At 35.1% G+C, this 11,973-nt stretch overlaps 1 protein-coding gene across 2 annotated transcripts in view; it reads right to left on the bottom strand.

Annotated features, from left to right (window-relative positions):
* FILIP1 (filamin A interacting protein 1) overlaps positions 1 to 11,973 on the bottom strand; it is a 179,922-nt gene that overhangs the window by 136,543 nt on the left and 31,406 nt on the right. The window lies entirely within an intron of this gene.

Here is an 11,973-nt window from a genome sequence, read left to right as displayed (position 1 = left end):
TTTTTAAATTATTTGTTCTTTATCTAATATTCAAATTTAACTGAGAATCCCGTATTTTATCTGGTATCTTCTCCTCAAGAGGACATTTGGCAATGTGTAGAGACATTTTCAGGTGTCAAAACTAGGGATGATGGTACTGGCATGGGTAAAAGCCAGCAACACTGCTAAACAACCTACAATGCATAGGACAACCCACCACAACAAAGAATTATCCGGGCCAAAATGTCAATAACACGGAAGCTGAAAAATCATAATCTAGAATCGCCTTTGAGAACATATAATCTGCCCTCTTCTTTTAATCACAGAGGAACAGAAGGCTTAGAGGAATTAAAATAGTATCCTCTAAACTGCACAGCTAATTAGTTTCAAAGTTAGTCAGCTTGGAAGCGAACCCAGAAAACAGTTCCCTTTCTGTGTGGCCCGGAAACGTTACCTACTAAAGCAGATACACTTAAGCTATCCAAGAGTGTATTCCTTCAGACGTCTCTAATAGAGAACATCAAGCAAGCCCCTGGGTGGCCTCTAGCTGGGAGGAAGAGGAGGTATAGGGCTTGGTACAAAATTTTTGTTCAAATATTTTTTTAAATCTTTTTCTACAACCTTAATTTTATTTATAGGAATAGGAAGGGAAGAGTAAAAAGGCTGGCTTGGAATGCGTTCCGATTATGTCTACTCTCCCCTACTCCCGCATTTTCTTTGACCTACAAAGATACATTGTTTAAGTCTCTGGGAGAACTTAACTTTCCTTTTTCAAGGATCTCTCTGCTCCTAAATGAAAGAAAATTGCTTAAAAAGAAACCAACCCAAAGACGTTTTTAAGTATTACAAAAGAAAATGAAGGCATTGATGAAACCTACTAGAGATTATTTGGGGGATGGCCAAATGTCAGAGGCCTGTGAAATAACACGAAGTGGTGTACTGAAAATGTATTCATACGTCAATTCTTGCCACATAAGGTTTGCTTGGAGGCCCCAAAACAAGCAACACGGCTCATCTCAGTAAAGAGCTAGCCAAGATAATCTAATGACCTAAGAATCTAATGACACTATACACTGTCTCCGATCCTGCTTGGTTTTATTTCAACAGACCAATTTTTATTGCTTCTCTTCTGTGAGTGTCTGCAATGATTCCCTGCCACTGCTTACTGAATTTTTTTCTTAAATTATGAGCTGAGGTTTTTTTAAATGCAGTTTTTAAATTTCATAAAGCATTTTATTAAATATTCGTATGAATTTTGGGTAGAAATTGATTAAAAGGGAATAATTGTTTTAACTATATGATCTAAGAAAATACTCACCCTACTAAAAGAAATCACATGAAACGTAAAAATGAATTTAGGAAGGGTATATCCTATTTGAGATTTCGGGAATGAGTCTCGCACTTCCTTCTCAGTTCCTGCTCAGCCCCATCATTCAATCACTGAAAAACTTTCTAAAGAAATATGGCACTGCCATTAACATTGCCCTTTCCAGGACTGATACAGCTAACCTCTGAACGAATTGTTTTTTAAGTCCTCTTGGAGCTTCACCCAACTCACATGCTCCTTAAGGCTCTTTTAGTAGCTGAGCTTCATAGGCAGCCAGCAGGCAGCAACAGGCCTCAGGGCGCCCTGTGCCTTTTGCTGAACTGCCCCAGGCCCAGTACTTGTGGCAGCTGCCCTTGGTTCCACAGCATGGCCTCTCCCACATGACTCCAGGTCTAGCACAGGCAGTGAACAATCATAGATTCTTTGTAGCTCCTGGCCAAACACAGAGAACAGCTGAGTTTGGCTTACACTAGAATACCTCTCAAGAGGCCTCAGAACCAACACAACTGGTGGCTGGCTTTAGACCACAACAGAGCACCACACAATTAGCCCCACAAGTGGCACACCCAAAAAGTGGTCTCAGCAGGCACCAGAGCCCCTTGGGGGGAGGGCAATTTCTGCTCTGTGGGGTTGGCTCCCACAGGGCAGCTCATCCACTATGGTCGGGCCAATCCTCACAGCCAGACAGCCTGAGAATCAATTCCACCCAGTGATGTACCAACAGCAATCAAGGCTCAATTATAACAGGTGGGTACATACAATGCACACAAGGGATACTCCTGAAGCACCCAGCTCAGGTGATTGGGAAGAGTTCGCCACTGGGCCCTACAGGACACCTACTACATAAGGCCACCCTGCCAAGATTGGGAGGTATAGCAAATCTACCTAATACATAGAAAGAAACAGTGAGGCAGCCAAAATGAGGAGACAAAGACACTGGTTATAAGGATGCTTAGGAAACTTAGTGAGAAAAAAAAGAGAGAGAGAAAACTCTAGAAAAAGAACCAAATAAAGTGAAGGCAAGCAATCTACTAGATGCAGAGTTCAAAACACTGGTTATAAGGATGTTTGGGAAATTTAGTGAGAATTTCAACAAAGAGATAGTAAGCATTTAAAAAAGACATAGAAACCATAAAAAAGAACTAGTCAAAAATGAAGAATACAATAACTGAAATGAAGAATACACTAGAAGGAATCAATAGCAGATTAGATGAAGGAGAGGGTCAAATAAGCAATGTAGAAGACAAGGTGGAAAAAACACCCAATCAAAAGAGCAAAAAGGAAAAAAAAATTTAATGAGGATAGTTTAAGGAACCTCTGGGACAACATCAAACATAACAACATTCGCATCATAGGGGTACCAGAGGTGAACAGAGAGATCAAGGGATTGAGAACTTATTTGACAGAAAACTTCCCTAAACTGGAAAAGAAAATGGACATACAAGTCAGTCCAGTCCAGGTGGTGCAGAGAGTCCTAAAGATGAATTCAAACAGGCCCACACCAAGACACATCACTAAAATAACAAAGGTTAAAGACAAAGAGAGAAACCAAAAGCAGCAAGAGAAAGACAGTTAGTTACCTACAAGGAAGTGCCCATAAGACTGTCAACTAATTTCTCAACAGAAACTTTACAGGCCGAAAGAGATTGGCATGAAATATTCAAAGTGATGAAAAGTAAAGACCTACAACCAAGACTACTCTATCCAGCAAGCCATCCTTTAAAATTAAAGGAGAGATAAAAACCTTCTCAGTCAAGAGAAAGCTAAAGGAGCTCATTACCACCAAACTAGTACTACAAGAAATGTTAAAGGGACTTCTTTAAAAAGAATGGGGAGAAAAATAACATAAATATGAATAATAAACTGATAATAATTACATACTTATAAATCACCACTTTAACTGTAAATGAATTAAATGCTCTAATCAAAAGATGTAAGGTAGCCAAATGGATAAGAAAACAAGACCCATGTTTATAAGAAATCCACTTCAGATCAAAAGACGCACACAGATGAAAAGTAAAGGAATGCAAAAAGATATTTCATGCAATGGAAACAAAAAAAGAGCTGGGGTAGCAATATTATGTCAGACAAAATAGACTTTAAAACACACTAAAAATGAAGCAAAGAAAGACATCTCATAATGATAAAGGGATCAATCCAATGAGAGGATATAACACATACAAACATTTATGCACTCAATATAGGAGCACCTAAATATATAAAATAAATATTCAGAAACATAAAGGGAGAGAGCAACAGTAATATAGTCATAGTGTGAATCTTTAACATCCCATTGACATCAATGTACTGATCTTCCAGACAGAAAGTCAGCAAGGAAACAGTGGCCTTGAATGACACATTAGACTAGATAAATTTAATTAATATTCTTAGAACATTTCACCCCAAAGCAGCGAAATATACATCCTTTTCGAATACACATGGACTGTTTTCCAAAACAGATCACATTAGGCCACAAAACCAGTCTCAATAAATTCAAGAAGATTGAAATCATATCAAAGATCTTTTCTGACCACAATAGTATAAAACTAGAAATCAATTATGAAAAACACACAAATACAGACTAAATAACATACTACTAAACAATGAATGAGTAAACAATAAGATCAAGGAAGACATAAAAAGATACCTTGAAACAAATGAAAATGAAAACACAACATCCCAAAATCTATGGGACACAGTGAAAGAAGTCCTAAGAGGGAAATTCATAGCAATACAGGCCTACCTTAAGAAACAGGAAAATAAAAAATAAAATCTCAAACAAACAACCTAACTTTGCACCTAAAAAAACTAGAAGAATAACAACAAACAAAGTCTAAAGTGAGTAGAAGGAAATAATAAAGATTAGAATGGAAATAAATGAAATATAGTCTTTAAAAAATGCAAAAGATCAATGAGATCAAGAGCTGGTCCTTTGAAAAGATAAACAAAATTGATAAGCCTTTAACCAGACTTGTCAAAAAAAGAGAGAGGACCCAAATAAATAAAATCATAAATGAAAGAAAAGTAACAACTGACACCACAGAAATACAAAAGATTATAAGAAATTACTAAGAATGGCTATATGCTAACAAATTGAACAATCTGGAAGAAATAGATCAATTCTAAAACATACAATCTGAACAGACTGATTACTATAAATGAAATTGAATCAGTAATCAAAAAACTCTCAATAAACAAAAATCCTGGACTAAATGGCTTGAATTTTACCAAATAGTTAAAGAATCAACACTTATCTTTCTCAAACTATTCCGAAAAGATTCAAGAGGAAGGAAGGCTCCCAAGTCCATTTTAGGAGGCCACAATAACTCTGATTCCAAAACCAAAGACATTACCACACGCACACACAAAAAAATTATAGGCCAATAACATTGATGAACATAGATGCAAAAATCCTCAACAAAATATTAACAAACCAAATTCAGCAATACGTTAAAAAGATCATACATCATGATCAAGTGGGATTTATTCCTAGGATGTAAGTTTGGATCAACACCCGCAAATCAATTAACATGATACATACACACATAAACAAAATAAAGAATAAAAATCATATGATTATATCAACAGATGCAGAAAAATCATTTGACAAAATCCAGCATACATTTCTGATAAAAACTCTCAGCAGAGTGGGAATAGAGGGAACATACTTTAACATAATAAAGGCAATATATGACAAACCCACAGCTAACATCATACACAATGAGGAAAAGCAAAAAGCATTTTCCTTAAGATCAGGAACAGACAAGGATGTCCACCTTTACCACTTTTATTCAACATAGTACTGGAAGTCCTAGCTACAGCAAACAGACAAGAAAAAGAAATAAAAGACATCTAAATTGAAAAGGAAGAAGTAAAACTGTCATTATTTGCAGAAGACATGATACTATAAGTAGAGAACCCTAAAGAGTCCACCAAAAAACTGTTTGAACTAGTAAATGAATTCAGTAAAGTAGCAGGATACAAAATTAATATTCAGAAATTGGTTATACTTGTATACACCAATAATGAACTTTCAGAAAGAAAAATTAAGAAAACAATCCCATTTACATCAAAAAAAAAAATACCTAGGAATAAATTTAACAAAGGAAATAAAAGACCTGTACTTGTTGAAGAAGAAATTGAGGAAGATACAAATAAATGAAACATATACCATGCTCATGGATAAGAAGAGTTAACATCATTAAAATGTCCATGTTACCCAAAACAATCAATAAATTTAATGCAATCCCTATCAAAATACCAATGGCATTTTTCACAGAACTAGAACAAAGAATCCTAAAATTTATATGGAATTGCAAAAGACCCCAAAGAGCCACAGCAATCTTGAGAAAGAACAGAGTTGAAGGTATTGAACTATATTATAAGGCAATAGTAAGCAAAACAGCATAGTACTAGCATACAAACAGAAACATAAATAAATCAATGGAGCAGAATAAAGAGCCCAGAAATAAACCTATGCCTATATGTCAATTAATCTATGACAAAGGAAGCAAGAATATCCAATGAGGTAAAGATACTCTATTTAAAAAATGGTGTTTGGAAAAATGGACAAATATGTGCAAAAAAAATGAAACTAGATAACCTTACACCATACACAAGAATAAACTCAAAGTGGATTAAAGACTTAACTGTAATACCACAAACCATAAAACTCCTAGAGGAAAACATAGGCAGTAAACTCTCTGACAGTGCTCTTAGTAATATTTTTTTTTCTGCTATACCTTCTTGGACAAGGGAAACAAAAGAAAAAAATAAACAAATGAGACTACACTAAATTTAAAAGTTTTTGTCCAGAAAACTATCAACAAAACGAAAAGAAAAACTCCTGAATAGGAGAGGATATTCACCAATGATGCATTCGAAAGGGGTTAATATCCAGAATTTATAAAGAACTCATATAGCTCAATACCAAAAAAAAAAAAAAAAAAAACAAAAAAAACAATTAAAAAATGGACAGAGGACTTAGACGTTTCTCCAAAGAGGACAGATGGCCAAGAGACATATGAAAAGATGTTCAATGTCACTGATCACCAGAGAAATGCAAATTAAAACCACAATGAGAGATCACTTCACACATATCAGAATGATTATCATCAATAAATCAATAAACAAGTGTTGACTAGGATGTGGAGAAAAAGAAACTCTATACATTGTGGGACTGCAAATTGATGCTGCCCCTATGGAAAATAGTATTAAGGTGCCTCAAAAATTAAAAATAGAACTACTGTAAGGCCCAGCAATTCCACTTCCAGGTATTTATCTGAAGAAATCCAAAGCACTAATTTGAAAAGATATATGCATCCTTACATTCATTGCAGTGTTATTTACAAAAGTCAAGGTATGGAAGCAACCTAAGTGCCCAGCAATAGATGATTGGATAAAGAAAAAGTCATACATATATACAATGGAATATTACTCTGCCATAAAAAAATGAAATTTTACCATTTATGACCACATGGAAGGACCTAGAGGGTATTATGCTAAGTGAAATAAGTCAGAAAGACAAATACCATATGATTTCACTTATATGCAGACTCTGAAGAGCAAAATAAACAAACAAACAAAACAGAAAGAGACTCATACATACAGAGAACAAATTGATAGTTGCCAGATGGGAGGGGTTTGGGGACTGGGTGAAAAAGAGGAAGGGATATAGGAAAAAAGAGGAAGAAATACAAATTGGTAGTTATAAAATAGTTATGGGGATATAAATTACAGCATGGGGAACATTGCCAACAACATCATAATAACTATGTGTTGTGCCAGGTGTGTGCTGGACTTAATGGGGGGATCACTTCATGGGTTGTATAGGTGTCTGACCACTGTGTTGCATACCTGAAATTAATATAAAATAAGGTTGCATACCAACTGCAATTAAAAAATAAATTCAAAAATATTTATTAAAAAATTTTTTTAATCTTCTTGGAACATCCACTCTATCATTGTTATTTGTATTAATGTCCACATTCCTATACATACACATAATTTCCAGGTGCTTTTTCTGATACACTGAATTAACAGGGATGAGTTTCAATTGCAGCCTTCCAATTGTCAAACAGTTTCTGTCTCTTAATATTTAGTTTACCCACACACTTTGCATTCCCAAGAGAATTAGAAGATAATTTTCAGAATCCTCAAGGCACTAATGTATTTCCTGGAAGCCAACTTTCCCAAATATTTACATTAATCGCTTCAAGTAAGTCAAGTAATTGCAAGTAATTCTAATCAAATGTTGTTTCGAGAAAGGAAATACTATTGACTCCTCGCTCCAATTTTCATCTTATTTAGGAAAGCACTTGGACCCTAAAATAGCCAGCACAAATGGCAGTGATCCTATGAGAAGAAGTCTCCAGAATTCATTCCATTGGCTCTTGACCTGAAGTACAATAGAAAATCTCCCAGCCCAATAAGTTAGAGCATATCTAAGGAGTCTTTTGTTGGAACCACGCGTATCTGTTTCAGTCTCCACAACAACTTCTTCGGGAAGTATAAAGCATCATCAAACCAACTAAAATCGTCAAGATGTCCTTGCAAGGTCTCAGCAAATATATGAAGATTTAAAAGGGATTAAGACACTCCCCAGAATTTAGCACCCTTTGGAGAAAGTCACCTTTCTGTCATTTTAAAGCTCATACAATTACATACCTCTTTAATGACTTAAGATCATTTTATGTACATTTATATATTTTTAAAAAGAAACAATATTACTTTGAGGAAAATCTCTCATATTCTAAAGCAGACAGCTGAATTTTATCTAGGAGTAATGTTAGATATTAAATCATTTCTATAGTTGAGAATTTGGTATCAATAAATTATTTTACAAAGTAAATACCTTGGAATTTCAGCTACCTTGAAGGGAAATAATTATCAGAATTATTAATAATGGTTTTCATTTTCCACTAAGGCTTGATTTAATACTTGGGTGAAAAGTTCCCTTTTTGGAAATGGTAAGTCAACCCCTATTTCTGAGATTCCATTGTGTGCCCCATAAAATATTTATATGGCTTTTTATATATCATCTCAAAGATGACCAAGGCGATATGGCCAAAAGACACTGTAAAAGACTGCGTTTTTCTGGGTGTTACAAAAAAATCTGTTAAAGTAGAACATTTGATAGCTTTTTATTTTTTTCAGCTTTGGTAGACATGATCTGTTTATAAGAGAATTAAGACATGCTGATAAAAATAGAACTGGCCCAGACAAATTGCTTTACGAAGACATATTTAGTACTTTCAAATTTTTCTGTGGCCAAGATATTGGGCACATAAGTAATGTAGGGTTTACAGTAATAACCCCCCACGGACCTCCCTTCCTGATCTTTCACTTTGTTATAGTCATCTCATCAAATCTAATTCCAAGAAAAAAAGTCTCTCCTACTCTTTAAACCTGGGCTGTAGAGAACCTCAGCCCACAAAAAACTATAATAGTAATAGCTAATACATACAGCCCTACTATGTGCTAGGTATTGTTCTAATCTAAATCATCTTGCATAATCATCAGAACTACCTTATGAAGAGACCATTATCACTCCTATTATAAGATGAAGAATCTGAGGCACAGAGAACTTAAGTAACTTGTGTAGTATTGCTCTGCTAGAATTTAAACCCAGGTAGTTGGGCTCCAGAATCCATTTTTTAACTGCCTCCCCTAACACCATTGAATGGTATTTATTAACTTGGACAGGGAATTTTTTGTTTGCTTAAAATTATGTTTACATATATATTTTTAAATGAGATCGTATGGCTTTTTTTACTCAACATAATATTATGAATATTTTCCCAAACCTTCCTAGAGCAAAGAGAAAAATTACATCTATTGTTCTCAAAACACAGAACCAGTTGAGAAGTTTGTCCTGATTGTGATGTAATTTCCCTCAGGAAACTTGTAGCTTTAGACATGATTTAGTAGGAGAATCATTTCTGGACATCCGTAAAATTTGATTGTAGATCCATGGGACATAGGCAATTATTTAATTTCTTTAGACCCTTTTTCCCCTCTGATTTTAGGGGTGGTAAGTTAGGCAATCACCAGATTGTATGCGCTAAGGTGCCTGGACACACCTAGTGCAAAACAAACACTTAACAATTCTTACTGAGTACCACTTTACCAAATGTAAAGTTTGTGCATGTGACACATGTGCTCAGTGGAAGAGAGGGCAAGTTGTGGATCAGGTGGGGTGACAGAAGGTACCTATGAGAACTCTCTCAATGGCAACTACAAGAACTTTCAATTGGGGTCTGGGGCTTATGCAAAGGCACAGCCAGCCCCAGAGTGAATGAGGGTATAGGTAAGGTTGTTGGCAGTGTCCTTTCCCAGCAGTATGTCTCACCTCTCTACCTACTGCCTTAAACCTCCTCGTTCATGCCCCATATTTGGTACAACCCTTCCTATCACTTCTCTTCTCACCTCTCTACCAACTGTGAAGCCCACATGGACCTGCCCTTTCTGAGTATCTCATATCTTTAGGGACTGAGTAGTAGGCTTGGCTTGAGTTTTAGACAGAATTTTTTAGTTTAGAGTGAGGAAGGAAAGAAATATTTTGAAGCAGCTGTTGTACATAGCTATTTATATATATAACAATATGTATATATATGACTTAAGCAATAAAAATGTAGTCTTATTTTCAATTATTTTTTGTTATTAGCAGGATTTATATTAAGTTGGTACATGCCATGATGGGCATATTATTTGTTTAAAGCTGTTATGTGTTCTAAGTCAATGTCCTTCTGTTTAGCTGGTGACTCTACCATTGCAACTGTGTGGCAGCTTTCCTGGGATTCTCTGGGCTTCCTTACAATGCAGAAACTGAAGGGTTCAAACTTAGCACTACAAAAGGCCTCAGAACCTAACTTCAACACTGAAGCTGGTATCATTTGGATTGGTTGTTAAATATATGAGATACTGGGGGGTGCGGGCAATAGGTGTAGTAAAGAGAAAGAAAAATAACTAGTTAATTATGTTCAAGTGTAAATGTAGCCAAATATCTTTTTTTAAATATAAATGTCCAGTTTGGGATTATTCAATTAAGAAAGCAAATCAGCTAAAAATAACAGACTGAATGAGAGTTTTCTATGTTAACTCAAATGATTCTTCTGAAGCTTCCACAACTTAAATAGTGCTCTGGGTATCATAAAACAAGTGTCCTAGTACATAACATGGGCCTCTATAATATATTTGACCTGGAAAATAGCCAAACAATCTTAACAAAAGAGAAATATTATTAAAAGCATTATGAAAGCAACATACCTAAACCCAGAATAAGCTATCTAATGTTTCCTATTTTAGATAATTCATATTAATTCCTTTAGATTTCATGACCCTAACTCAGAGTTGATGAACTTTTTCCTTATGACTTTATGTTGCTATCCAAAGATGTTTATAAATGGTCTAAAAGAAGGTACTAGTTGAGTTTTTCACATTAGGGCTGATGAGTATTTAACAGGGGTTAAAAGCAAGGTAGAGAACAGAGGAGAAAGCTGGAAAAAAAAATGCCATGCTTCTGTGGCTTTTTTCAAATTCATGTTTTATGAATTAAAATCATGGAAAACTATCATGATGTCTAAATATTTAAAAGGAATATTATGCTTCACAGAAGTCATTCTGGCACAGATATTGGACGGTTCCAGGGCTGTCCTTAAGAATCTAAGACATCAGACCCTGATGTCATCCTTCTAAGATGATAAAGTTCCACAATTTTAATTAACTTTTTATAGGAATCAGGCCTGATGCTAAAATACTTATGTTTACTTATTTTAGTCTTTCAAATTAATAGAAAAAATTTTTTCCTATGACTTAAAAAGAAATTATTTTTGTTGTAGTGATAAATAAAATTTATTTAAAGTTCAGTAATCTGGGTTTAACTGCTAAAAATATTATGGGACTTGGAAGGAATAAAAATACCAGCATATGTTCATGGCATTGGTATTAACAAAAAATGGTAGAGTGCTTTCTGCAAAAATCACAGAAAACCCCTGAACAGTCAGGCCTGCAGAGAAACATCTCCTTTTTAAAAAGAAAAAAAATTAAAGTCTAAACATTTTATGAATGTTTGCAAAGCAAAATTTATGGACAGATCTTCTAACTCGTGCTAAGAACAAAATGATGACATTTTTATTTCACCTCATAATCAGCCAAATTCACACCTTCTCATATACAAAAACATGCAGTTTGTTAACAGAGACCATATCTGCTTACCTATCAATAACACTATTTCTCTCCTAGATTGTTCTCTTAAATCTGTACTTGCATATCCAGCAGCCTACTCAATTTCTTTAACAGACATCCTAAATTCAACATGTCCAACTCGATTCCTGCTCTTTCCCTTAAATTGCTCCTCTTCGGCCCTTCCTATTTCTGTTTATGGTGACTCCATCCTTCTTGTTGCTAATCTGAAAACTTTGGAGGCATACCTGACTACTCTCTTTCTCCAACATCCACATCAAATCTATCCAGAAATTTTATAGTTGTACTTATAAAATACCAGGATTTGACCATCTCCCACCATGACCATTGCAACCACCCTAGACCTAGCCACCATTATCTTCCACCTGGATATTGCAACAGCTTCCACTGCTCTTCTTCCTTCCATCCTTGTCCTATTACTGTCTTCTTAACACAGAAGCTAGACTGAGCCTTTTTAAAACTTC

This window comes from Pteropus medius, unplaced genomic scaffold (assembly GCF_902729225.1).
Source record: "Pteropus medius unplaced genomic scaffold, Ma_sr-lr_union100, whole genome shotgun sequence".
NCBI lineage: Eukaryota > Metazoa > Chordata > Mammalia > Chiroptera > Pteropodidae > Pteropus > Pteropus medius.
Note: the sequence above shows the minus strand (reverse complement) of the source record. Positions and strands in the feature narration are given on the sequence as shown.